Source organism: Hippichthys cyanospilos, chromosome 2, assembly GCF_059441005.1.
Source record: "Hippichthys cyanospilos isolate Australia breed blue-spotted pipefish chromosome 2, RoL_Hcya_1.0, whole genome shotgun sequence".
In the NCBI taxonomy this organism is placed as follows: domain Eukaryota; kingdom Metazoa; phylum Chordata; class Actinopteri; order Syngnathiformes; family Syngnathidae; genus Hippichthys; species Hippichthys cyanospilos.
Genome location: NC_142370.1, coordinates 20,443,029 through 20,456,372, shown reverse-complemented (window position 1 = coordinate 20,456,372; position 13,344 = coordinate 20,443,029). Strand labels below are relative to the sequence as shown.

At 39.7% G+C, this 13,344-nt stretch overlaps 1 long non-coding RNA gene across 1 annotated transcript; it reads right to left on the bottom strand.

Moving 5' to 3' along the window:
- Positions 1 to 3,793: 3,793 nt before the first annotated feature.
- LOC148427792 (uncharacterized) lies at positions 3,794 to 9,048 on the bottom strand. The gene is made up of 2 exons (XR_015864890.1): positions 7,076 to 9,048; positions 3,794 to 6,924 (listed from the first exon to the last, which is right to left on the bottom strand). It is a non-coding gene; the product is annotated as an uncharacterized LOC148427792 (long non-coding RNA).
- Positions 9,049 to 13,344: the final 4,296 nt, after the last annotated feature.

The following is a 13,344-nucleotide window of genomic DNA, read 5'->3' as shown; positions in this document are numbered from 1 at the left end:
ACACTTGAATTCAGTGTGATTAAGATGCTGGTCTGCTATTGTTCGGTGTCACGGTCTCTAAAATGGCAGAAAGTTAAAGCGTTGTTCGCCTGAGTTCTTGCAAAAATGTGTTTATAGTGCATTTTAGTGCTAAATTCAAATTTGAATTGGTTCGCCACAGGTCCCAAGATTGCTCGGGATGTCAAAGAGGGACGTAAGAAGATTTGTAAGCTGGGGCTAATCAAAAAATACGAAGAAGGCTAAGATAGTTTAGCCTAGGCTAAGCTACCTTCACTAGGGAATATGGCCATAACAAGCTCTCACATCACCTCTAAGTTAAATAAATCCTTTATTTGTTATTTTCTGATGTTATTTAATTGTATTCTATACAATTTTATACACACTATACTATTTTGATACCAATTTTTAATATGTATATACAATATTTATGTTTTTACCTAGAGTTTTAAACGCATTTGGTATTTAACATTGATTTAGATTGGCCGCCATACAGCGAATTCGCGGTACGATCCCAACCGCAGAACGGATTCATCTCGTAAACCACCATGTATCTTAAAAACAGTGTCAAATGCAGATTTTTGCTCTCCGTGCCGGCCTGGTCCCAAATCCTTGTGAATAGCAGGGGTAAACTGTAAATATAATATTGAAGTAAATACATTGAAAATAAATAAATAAAAACTTTTCTATGATTTTTTTTTCATTTGTTCATATGATACATATTTTAGATAATAAGATGAACTAAAAAAAATAAACAAACAGACATACAAACAAAAATCAATATAATGAAACATTATCCAGAGGAGGGAAAACACCCAATTGAGAATCTGTGTTTGTACTACTGTTTTTCAAAGAGTGCAGCGAAGTGCAAAGACTTGCACAAAATAAAATGGTTCTTTATATTTGCTCACAGATTTGAAGGAGTTTGCCCCTGAAAAATAGGAACTCCACAATGACATTTTCACACTTTTGTGTTTGTAAAGTGCCCACCTGTGTCGCATTACTGCAGTTTTTGGATGTGCATGCAATGCGTGTAGATGCTTTCTGCTTATGAAGGGCACCTTTTATGTTTGTCACCCCTTGGGTAATTTCAACCTATTCTCATTGGAATAGCTTTTCTCTCTCTCTTTCTTTTTTATTGCTGTGACGCTGATTGCACGCATCGATCCATCGGTCCAATTAGTGCCTCTTTGATTATTAGACGACATAATCTAATTTTTGCCATTTTTTTTTTTTTGTGTGCTGGTGGGGTGCATTTTGGGAGCGCCTTTTAATGTTGGACATTAAAAGGCGACAAGGTGGGTGACTTAAAATTCTGTAATACAGGGTTAAAAATGTAGTTAAAATCTATTCATTCATTGGAATAAATATACCTACACCAAAAGCAGAGATAAAATGAAAATGGAGTATTTTTTCACTTGTGTTAAATTGAAGCACAATGTTGAAAGTTGAGATGTATTAATTTTCTAATTAATTCTAATTTTACACTGAATTCCCTTTAAAATAAAAAAAAAAACTATGGTGGTCACTGGCCGGCTCGGTGAAGCACTGGTTCGCACGTCCGCCTCACGGTTCAAGGACCCAAGTTTGAATCCAGCTGGCTCCGGTGTGACATTTGCATGTTCTCCCCGAGCCCGCGTGGGTTCTCTCCTGGCACTCTGGCTTCCTCCCATACTCCAAAACATGCATGGCAGATGAACTGGACGTACTGGATTGTGTTTAGGTGAGATTGGGTGCATAAATGGTTGCTCGTGTCTGTGTGCCCTGAAATTGTCTGCCAACCCCGCCTGCTGCCCAAAGTCAGCTGGGATACGCACCAGCAAGCCTGTGACCTTTGTGAGAAGAAGTGGTAATAGAAAATGGATGGTGGTAGCTCAAATATTGATAAAGTTACACAACTTTGATTGCTCCCTATTTGAAATCCCTCCTTTTGCGAAAAACGCATTTAAAGGGGTCCAATCATGAGAAGTCAGATTCTGGGAACTTTTAACCAAGTTACAAAGTTGGTTTGTCTCCCTAAACACCCTCAAAGTGATTTTATTTGAAGTGAAGTTATTTTCCTTCACTGATTAATTTCTAGGCAGCCCACCCAAGCAAATAAATTTTAAGTTTTGACTTTAAGAAATCAAATGACAACAGAAGAATTTCATAACCTCCCTACACAGCCCCTGTACCATCCACGCAAGAGTAAATACACTCCAACCTTTACCACGTCTATTAGTTTCATTTTGGTTCTGGAATTGAGGAGGCAAGATCTTGCACAGTTGGCTGAATAAAAAAAAAAAAAAAATTATATATATATATATATATATATATATATATATATATATATATATATATTGTATATCAAGCCATGTCCTCATTTGTGTTGGGGGTAAACCTGTGCCATCTGATTCCAACTGTGAATGACAGCCTGGGATGTTCGACCATCAGTGACGGGACATTGACAACTCTCCCATTAAAGCCATTGCTAGGTGGGAGCTCAACCCACACTGCCTGACCCATAAAACAATCAGTGATTCAACAGGTGTTGTTATTGTTTGTTTGTTTATTATTGAACTACAGGTTCATAGTCAATTAAATAGCACAATAAAAATTCCCTTTTAATGCTTTTATGAAATAGGATTGACTGCCCTTCTTTGGTGCAGAATGAAATTTCAATCATCCGCTTACTAAATGCTGTACTGCTCATCACATTCAAAGTCATGGGTGTCCAAGAGGCAATATGAGGCATATACTGTATAGGAAACATTCCCACTCCTATTCACACTTAAGTCTTCAATTAATCCAACGTATGGATTTTTTTTAAAATGGGAGGAAATAATGTAAACATGTAAAAACTACACAGAACAATCCAAGACAAGAGTCTCATCCAGAACTAGTGAAAGTAAGATAAACATGTTGTTGATTGTTCTACTCCAACTATGCATGTGTGAAATCAGCCTTAGTCGTATGCGTTTTCCTTTGAGTTGAACCATTCAGCAGTATTATAGAAAATATTAATATAGATGTCTCTTCTCGACAATCCCTTTGGAGAATTACACACACACACACAGAGTATATATGTGAAGGCCACCTGTGTGTGATGGAGACAAAGTGCCACATTAAGTAAAGGTAAAAACCTTCTTAATGCCATATAAATACCAACATAAACAACGTTTCGAAAACTTTAAGCAAAGATCAGATGAAGTTTGTTAACGCAGACGTTTCGGTGTATGTTGCACAACCAAAATGTCAGTACATCGGAAAACAACTTTAGAAGGTCAACTGGTCATCCACTGCGTGTTTTTTTGCATGTGTGGTGGCACTTTTTTCACAGTCAACCTCCCCCTCTTCAGAGGTAATGATGGAGGTTACATCAAGAGCCAGACAGAAGTAGTAGCTCCGGGCACGGAGCCATGAATGTGTCTGCCAGCTTTCCCGCCTAGAAACGCTGCAGCCCCCCCACCCCAGATGTAATTGTCACTGCAGGTGGCCTTCACTGCAATAAGCATTCATCAAATGAGCGTTAACCGCCCTACTCTTATAAGGGATGACTCGTCTTTGTGTTCCTACCTGTGACTTTGTCCTGTTCGAGGTTATGGCACAGACAAAGTGCAACCCACAGTAGACGCGTAAAACTTGAAAGGTCTTTTGCTTGAACAACTGTTCCAAAATGGAATTAAAAGCACGATCCAGCAGCAGGGCTAAAATGGCCACCTGACATGTGTTACCGGTCCAGCGGGGTGGGCCACAGCAACAATTACACTTTTACCTGTTTAGGCAGGAGTGACGGATAAAGGAGGACAACGTGAGCTGTTTCCTTCCCAGATTTCGTCTGAGCGTTTATTAAAAGCAACACATACACAAAACTTTACTAATAAACATTTCTGTCTTTTCATTCGCATCAGTCAGTCCTTCTTTCAGTAAATCTGTCTTCGTATCAATCGATGACCATTTCCCTTTTACAAACTTCTTCTTTCACAATATTCAGTTAATAACGTTTTATTTACATGTTGTCTAAATATTCTTTTTACAAAAGTACACATTAATGACATCAACTGTCTTCTGATTTGGTATTCTACACCATCTATTCTCTGTGTGTAATACAGTGAGCAGAAATGAAAAAGAACACTTTTGTTATGTTACAACACCAACAAAAAAAGAACATTTCACATTTGGTTTATCGGCGCGCATCGAAGGAGGCCACACGAAACAAAAGTCAAAAACTATAAAATACGGTAAGAGGCAATGTTCGGCACATTAAAGCAAACCTTTAAAATCCTCCTGGAACAAATTGTTCTTCTCGTGCTTAACCCACAAGGATATGTGCTGGGGATTCAAATTGTGCTAGGGTTGTTTCAAATTGGTTGTTAAAGAGATTCACGTCCCTCCTTGGCCTACATGTGCCATCTATGTGTGGTTTAATTCATGCAAGAAAAAAGCCTACAGCAGAGGCACCGACAAGAGTTTCTTGGTGCTGTATTAATGAAATTAAAGGAAGTACATCCCTGACAGCTATCCTGTAAACCATAGGTGTCAAACTCCAGTCCTCGAGGGCCGGCATCCTGCAAACGTGCTGTAAACGATCGCTTATTCACTTTTTAAATCTGAATAGAGAATGTGGCCATCATTTATCTTGTTGTGTTATGAATATCATTTCTAGCACTTTACTGTTAGGGATGTCGCCATCATGATTTTTGAACCTGAATTTGAGTCTGAGTCACCTGATGTTGAGGACCTGCCTTAAGTGACAGGCAGCAACTTTCTACGGACTGGAGGCACTCAGGGTTTGCTCGTCAGAGCTAGCTGATGTTTTTGCAGACATCTTTAAACTGTCCCTTATACAAGCCTCGTTCCCCACCTGCTTCAAGTCCACCACCATTGTGCCTGTCCCCAAACAAGGCACTGTGACCTGCCTAAATGACTAACAAACCATAGCGCTCACCCCAATCACAATCAAGTGCTTTGAGAAGATGACTCACATCAAAAAGATCATTCCAGACACCATGGACCCTCTACAGTTTTCATATTGTCAGAACCAGTCCACCGATGATGCGGTCAACACAGCCCTCAGGCACTTCGAGGGCATGGACACGTATGTAAGAATGCTCTTCAGCTCAGCGTTCAACACACTCATCCCTCACAAACTCACAGATAAACTCCTTACGTTTGGTCTGGCACCCCGCTTCCGCAACTGGGTGCTAAACTTTCTCACAGGCAGACCCCAATTAGTCAGAGCTTACAACCGCACATCCAGCATCAGAACTGTAAGCACAGGGACACCCCAGGGCTGTGTGCTGAGCCCCTTGCTTTACACCATCTTCACTTATGACTGTCGCTTCCGCTTGCTGGTGCCTATCCCAGCTGGCTTCGGGCAGTAGGTGGGGAACGTTGTGAACTGGTTGCAGGGCACACAGATGCGAACAACTATTCACGCACTTAGGAAAATGTAGTATGTCCGATACACCCGCCATGCATGTTTTTGGAGTGTGGGAGGAAGCCAGAGTCCACAAAGAGAACCCGGGGGGCTCGGGGAGGACATGCAGACTCCACACAGAAAGGCCAAAGCCAGCTGGATTCGAACTCGGGTCCCTTTAACGGTGTGGCTATTTCTTTATTAGTGCCTCATAATTATAGCCCTTATTGCCTTATTGCTGCTTTTTATTGCCTACTTTGTTATTGTGTGGGATGTAGGTCTGCTTGGAGAAGCGAACGGAAGAAAACTTTCATTTTGTATTGTTACTATGCACGTTAAAATAAAACTTTTGAATCTTGTAAAACAGAGGAGCAACCTTGAGAAATACAGTAGACGTTGTTGCTTTAGCCAATTTACAGGATCACAATTGATCTCCTGTTCACTCAAAATCGACCCTGCTTTAAAATCCATATTGCACACAGGTTGTAGACCAGATATTCTTTTTACGTATCACGTCTCACGTTGACACAAGAAATTCTATTTTGAGATTATTGCACACGTGTAATTTGATCTTTTTTATTGTGATTTTTTTTTGTCAAGTGGAGTAGAGGCTTGGCCTGATGTGATTATGAACAGAATAAGTAGTGCTATGCTTTTGTCTGCCTGAAATATTTTGAGAATATTTCAAATGCTACTCTGAATGGCAAAATCCATGGCCCTAGAATCATCCAATGTTCATGGTTTATTTATGAAAAAAATATGGCATCTAATTTATAATTTACTTGCCTCTCCCAGCCTCCAATAAAGAATGTTCAGTCACATTTCTTTTTGCAGCCATTCATCCTGAGTACAGTACGCCTCAGAGGACTTCACAAGGAATGAGTATCAATCAAAAACTCACACACACGCACACGTGCAAGATACAAACCAAACAAAAAAGCTGATCATTCAAACGTCTTATAAACCATGAGATGCACCATTTTCTTTCCGTTTAGAGGCTAAAAACACAACTGCAGTGGAACCTCTAAAACTCAGATTTTCAACTGATTTGAAGGAAATTTTATACCAAAATTTTAAGCAGAAATGTCTCCTTGAGAAGACAGCCCAAAGAACCAGACATGGTGTTAACATCAAGGTCAACAAAGCAAGTGGTCCTGGGTGAGCTTACTGTACCCTGGGAAGACAAAATGGAAGAGGCTAACGAACGATAAACGGCCAAATATGCTGAGCTGGAGACTGGGTACCGGAGCAATGACTGGAACGCTCGCTGCGAACCACTCGAGGTGGGGTGCCGTTGTTTTCCTGGCCAGTCACTAACCTCAATCCTAAACCTTGGAGTAAAAGGTCAGCTGTGCACCAGAGCCTTCAAGACCATCATAAAAGCTGCAGAAAAAGCCTCAAGGTGGCTATGGATCTGGAGAAGGGATCCTGGACCGCTTGGACGCAAGCTGAGATCAGATCACCCCCGGCTAGGTTGTGTTTGGGTTGTGAACCTCAGGTTCATCACTGATGATGTGTCCAAGTAGAACCTAGGAGTGTATTTACGAACTAAACAATCAAAAACACTCAAAATTTCCTTGAAACAAACAAACAAAAAAAAAAACATTTTAACAGTTTGACAGTGTCTTAAGAACGTTTGTGAAATGTTTGAGATACAAACAAAAATACAACATCCACTACCTTCTCCAAAACTTGCAATCAGGTTGCAGGCCTTCTGGTGCCTATCCCAGCAGACTTCCGGCAGTAGGCGGGGTTCCCAGCCGATTGCAGGACACACAGAGATCACACCTAAAGACAATACAGTACAGTACGTCCAATTCAGCTGCCATGCATGTTTTTGGAGTTTGGGAGGAAGCCGGAGAGCCAGGAGAGAACGGATCAATCCAAGTATCAATAGAATCAATGCTAGCAATCATTTACATTTATGGTTTCTGATGGGTCCGTCGCGCAGTCCCTTTTTGTGTATGTGCACAGAACACCTGCTGCATTTGCGTTTTCGGACAAGTTTCGTTTTAGAGCACAACTTATTGATTTTTACATATTTTTAATTCCAGTTTCAGGTTTACCTGAGTGGAGTCCTGTTTTGATAAAAAGCTTTGTGTCTGCCTCCACATTTCTCTTCATTTGTTTAGTTTTGTGTTATTTGTTGTTATTTTTCTTCATTCTAATTGTACAGCTTTAATAATATAATGGTATAGCTAGCAACTTAACAGATCATTTAAAATTGGAGGGTTAGGGTTAGGTCAAATATTGTGAATATTTTATGTACAGTACCTAAATGTATTTTGCATCTGCATCAATGATATTGGCACCAGCGTTTACTTGGTATTGATCAATACCAAAGTGTCGGACAGCTCTACTCAGTACGGATAGAGGCTTTAATGATGCACTGGAGTACAGCGAGGCAGAGCAGAGATTTATATGTGTATTTCTCTCTAGGATGCCAAAAATGCCCCTTTTTTGCAGAAAATATGGTTTTGCTCTCAAGTCTGTCTTACTGTATGTAACACTTTCCAAGTGCTTACAGTCATTTCTAATAATTGGACTAGTGCTAAGTTCGTCTACTAGAGAAGTGATTAAGTAAAAACCAAATAAATGATCACGGACCAGGGAAAATAAGTTTAACAGCCGGCTTATTTTAGTTGAAAAGAAAACACACAATTAACATACAGCAACATACACACAGATAAACATAGAATTCAACATGAGAGTGAGAAAATACAATACTATTTCCCTCTTCTGTTGATTTTGGTTATCTACCTTGTCTATTTTAACTTATTTAGTTTAAATTGACTTCTTTCTCAACCCGGGTTGTTATATTATTAATTCGAATTTTATGTCTTTAATCTGTTTTGAGTACACTCTAATTTCAACCATTTAGTATTATTGTTGTTTTACAAAAGAATAATACTTCACAGCATTTCCATGGGAATACAAGTGACAACGTTCAAGTCCAACAATTCGCGAATGCGTAACGTCAAATGCTCGTTGTCTGAGGTTCCAAGATTAAATCCCGATTTATAGTTCTTCTGGACGTCCTGAATGTTCGATCCTTATAACTGTAATCCACAGTGGTGAAGGGAAAAATGGATCAATCCTACCAGGTTCGTGGCAATGTTCAGTTGTGTCCAAGTTCTGTTGCTCCCGCACGAGGCACGATCCGCGGAGCTCAAGGGTAGCTCGCCATCTTGAATCGCACAACTTGGAAGTCCACCGTCAAGACTATATCGTTCAGTGGGTTTGAATCGATTTAAAGACGTGGAAGACAAGTTGTGAACCGGACAAAAATCCTTTGTCGTGGCAAAAAGAATTAACAAAAGAGTTCCATTGACTTTTTTTTCTCTGTGTTTTCTCAAAAACTTCTCGCTGTGATATAAATACAACCGCGACTTCTCCAACAGCCAGAACGGGAAAAAAAAAAAAGTCAAGTGCGCAATCATGGTCACGTGCCCATCCTGCTACGCGACGTTCGAAATAAAAATTAAGGGTCATTTAATCATTTAAATTGACCATAAAAATAATAATACCAAATTATATTTGGAATGTTTTAATCTTTTAACACGCTTTTCAGTCATGCTAATCTATTTTGTGTTTACCAGGAAGTAATTTATGACTATTTTATTAATAGACTTTTACTTTGGAAGGTCCATCTTAACCAGGGTTACATGTAGTTCCAACAAACAAGCAGACTTTATATAAATCATCACACGAAGTAGGAACTGAACTCACACTACCTGCACTGAAGTCAGGCAAAAAGACTTCTACACATGCGTTACCATTTATGTCATTATGTGTGAATATTTATGAATATAAATCTTTAGATAACATACATCACACTTACCAGAGATGTGACAAAGACAACACGGAGGCACTAATTATGCCTGCACAAGAAAACGCCATATACAGATGAAAGCATACTAGCCTGATTTAGCAGTGATGGATAAACAGACAGCATTTATTATAGATGTAACAATACAACTATAGATGTAACAATCCCGAGTAATAGCAACATCCGGAAAAAGGAACACGAAAAGCAGGAGAAAAACTAAGTAGTGAAGGAAGAACTAGAGAAAATGTGGAAGATCTATCTATCTATCTATCTATCTATCTATCTATCTATCTATCTATCTATCTATCTATCTATCTATCTATCTATCTATCTATCTATCTATCTATCTATCTATCTATCTATCTATATATATATATATATATATATATATATATATATATATATATATATATATATATATATGTATATATCACAAGCCCTCAAATAGAGCAAAGATACTTCAACTTTTTGTGGCAACCTGTTGGGATCATCTTTGAGGCTACACTAATGTCAGTTTTGTCACCCATCTACATGTCCCAATGTCTAACAGATTTTATGGTACTCGAAAGGATTGTTACTAAATCTCAGAAGGATTTTATCTAATCATTTCAGTTGTCCTCAAGGTGTGTGGTGATGCCTTGGTAGAGGATCGTCTCGTGCCTCTTATAGATCACCACAGACAATCCAGGGTACATTGTGTGGATGTAATCCAATTCAAATGTTCTCTACTGGATCCAGGAATCCTGTTGTGCATTCCAGCAGTTTATCTGTAAATTCCACAATAACGCCTCTACAATCACGGTCTACAGGACAAGCCATGTTTGGCTGTGCTTATAGGAAGCAGCTACAAACAGGATTAACCGGCAGTTTATTTTATGGCAGATGAAGCTATACATTGTGGGTGGACACGGTGCCTCGAATGAACCCATGAAAATATTTACACTTAAAAATAAGTCTTAGTGAATAAGATTAACAATCACCAGGCACAGAAAAAAACGTTCTTGCTGCATTTTCCGTTCATCCGGGAAGTATTCACAGCTCTTCACTTCTTCCACTTTTTGTCATGTTACAGCCTCATTCCAAATGGTATTAAATTACTCCCTTACCTTAAAATTACACACAATACTCCATTCTGACAATGTCCGAAAAGTTTGATGTTTTTATCGATTTATTAACGACAAAAAAACGAAGAAATCACATTAAGTACAATAAGTATTCCCTGTCTAAATTGATTACAAGAATTAACATTTAATGCGTGTCGCTTTCAAGTGTATTTTGGTTATTGTTATGATTACATTTCATTTGGTATTATTCAGTATTCCCTGTCTTTGTTTCACATTTTGTTGGCAGTAAGTACAGCCTCAAGCCTTTTTTTTAATCTGATGCCACAAGTTTAGGACACCTATCTTTAGGCAGTTCTGGCCATTCTTCTTTGCAGTAATATTCAAGCTCCACCAGGTTGGACGAGAGAGGACACGGCCATTTCCAGGTCTCTGCAGATGTTCCATGTTCAGCTGGGCTCCTCCAGGACATTCGTGGAGTAATGTTCTGAAACCAATCCTTTGAGATCTTGGCTGTGTGCTTGGGCGTCCTTTTCTCTGACAGAGTGACCATCGGGTTCTTGGTCACTTCCCTGATGAAGGCCCTTCTACCCCGATGCTCAATTTAGAGAGCCACCTCTAGAAAGAGTCCGAGTGGTTCCAAACGTCTTCCATTTGTGAATAATGGAGGCCGCTGTGTTCATTGGGACCTTCAAAGCTTTCCGGTATCCTTTCCTAAATTTGTGCAGCAAGACAATCCTGTCTCACAGGTCTATTGATTTCATGCTTTGTGTTTGTGCTCTGACATGCACTGACAACTGTGGGAACTTATATAGAAAGCCTTGTACCTTTCCAATTCATGTCCACTCAACTGAATTTACCACAAGTGGACTCCAATTAAGCTGCAGAAACATCTCAAGGGTGATCAGTGGAAAAAGAATGCACCTGAGCTCAATGTTGGGTTTCATACAAGGCTGTGATGACTTATGGAAATATGATTTCTTGGTTTTCTACTTTTAATATATTCATTTTTAAAAACAAAGGATAAAACTTTTTTTGCCGGATTATTTTATTATTATTTAATCTATAAATAATATCCAGAATATTCATGTTCATGAATATGACTACCAATTATGTCACCAAGGTAATTGCATTGTAAACATTTTGCATGTAACAGTTTTGGCAGATAGCGGCAGCAAGCTAGCTCAGTTTTCATTTTAGTTTACATTGGAGTGGTACACCCACTCCCCCCTCTGGGAGCTTTGACAGGGGATGCTGTTGTGTACCTTATACTGAAAAGATGTCTCTGTACGACTTCTTTTCTCGAAAGAGGTCTCCACATGACCTCTTTTCATCTGTGAAGCCCTTTGAGACTTCGGTGATTTAGGGCTATATAAATAAAATTTGATTGATTGATTGATTGATACACAGTATGTACTATATGAAGTTTCTTGAGGCTTAATAGAGTAGGAAATATCAGACTTATTTCAATATGGGATTGAAATTTTTACCATTTGAAGCTTGTCCAACTGAAACGGTCATTTTGTTCATTCAGAAGTGAAGTTAAAATACCTTGAAGTCAACATACCTTGGACATACTTCGGAAATGACGCATGTGCCAAATGCCTGCACAAATTGGTAAGCGTCAGGAATGGGTTATTTTCTGCCCACCCATGAAGACTTTCTCGCACTTACTGTACTACCTGCTTCAATTGCACCACTTAAGTCTTTCTTTTCATTCTTTACATTCCGATTGACCTTTCGAGTGGAGGCAGCAACAGTCAGTAGCCTATGTGCATGTCAGTTATTGATAGAAAGACGAAGGTCATTACCAGCAGTCGAGAGGAGGCGTTAAAAAGAAAATGGGCCCGGTTCTCTGCATGGGTCTCTTTTCATTAGTGACTGAGGCTAATTGGCTCCTCATATGGGGCTGCGAAGTTTGCTGGATATGAAAGTCAAGGCAATACTTGCCCCATTAACCTTCCCCTTCTACCTTTCCTCAGCCTTTTATTCATTCAAAGGCAATTTTGAAAAGTGCTGCAATTTTACAACAAAGAATTCGAATGATAAGCTATAAGACATAAGATATAGAATTATAAGATATAAAAGGAAATAACTGCACCCTAATTCACTATTCAAGGGCTCATCCTAGACATGTCTGTGCTGTTCGTCTCATTTGAGTCCTTTAACATGCTCTCTACGTGCTACTCTTGAGATGGTATGTGTATGAAATGGGTGAAGGCATGCTGGTTTGTGGGTCTCAGTTGTTCAGATATTCTGTATCTTTGCAGATTTCAAGCCAAAACAATGCTTCTCACAAGGGAAGTTAAAGCCTGCAAAGTAAAACCTCACTTGCTTTTTGCCCTTTTTCGTATTCTGTAATTAATCATACCACCTAACTGCATTCGTTCAGGGTCTCCTTTAGTTAATTGGACTGCAGCTAGCAAAAGCGCTAAGAGATGATTTATTCATTGGGCAGGTAGAGCACCGCTCTGCTCTCAGACCCCACCCCCACCACCAAACACATCCGTACAGAGAATAGACGTCTCAATCCTTGCTATGCATCCTCATCCGCCAGGCCAAACAAAAATGGACTGCAGGGTTCGAGACAAGAGGACATTCCAACAAGAGGACTTCGCAAAGTTGATGCAGAAAGTCTTTTATCTTCCTGTGCATTTATTGGCCGGTTCCAGGTAGAGGTGAAGAACAGCTCTTGAACACAACCGCATCCCTCCCCTCCTTCTTCTTTGCTTGATGTTTGATTTACATGTTGGGATCTGAGATGCTCCCGTGGTGTCACGTTCTGCCTGGGTTATGTTCGACAATGGGTTTTTGTTGTAGAGATTTTGGGTTGTTTAGCCATTTAGTTTCTATAGTTTCTTCCCCGCGTCTGCCTCCCTCATTAGTTTGATCTTGTCCACCTGCCTGTTTACCGGCCCTCCTTCTCATCCAGTCAGCTTCCCCTGCCTTTTGTCTCTCCCCCAGCTGTGTCGTGTCTTCTCGTTAAGTGTGTAGTCTATTTAAGTTCCCAGTTTGCATTTGCTTCTTGTCGGGTCATTGTTTATTTTCTGCTCTGCCTG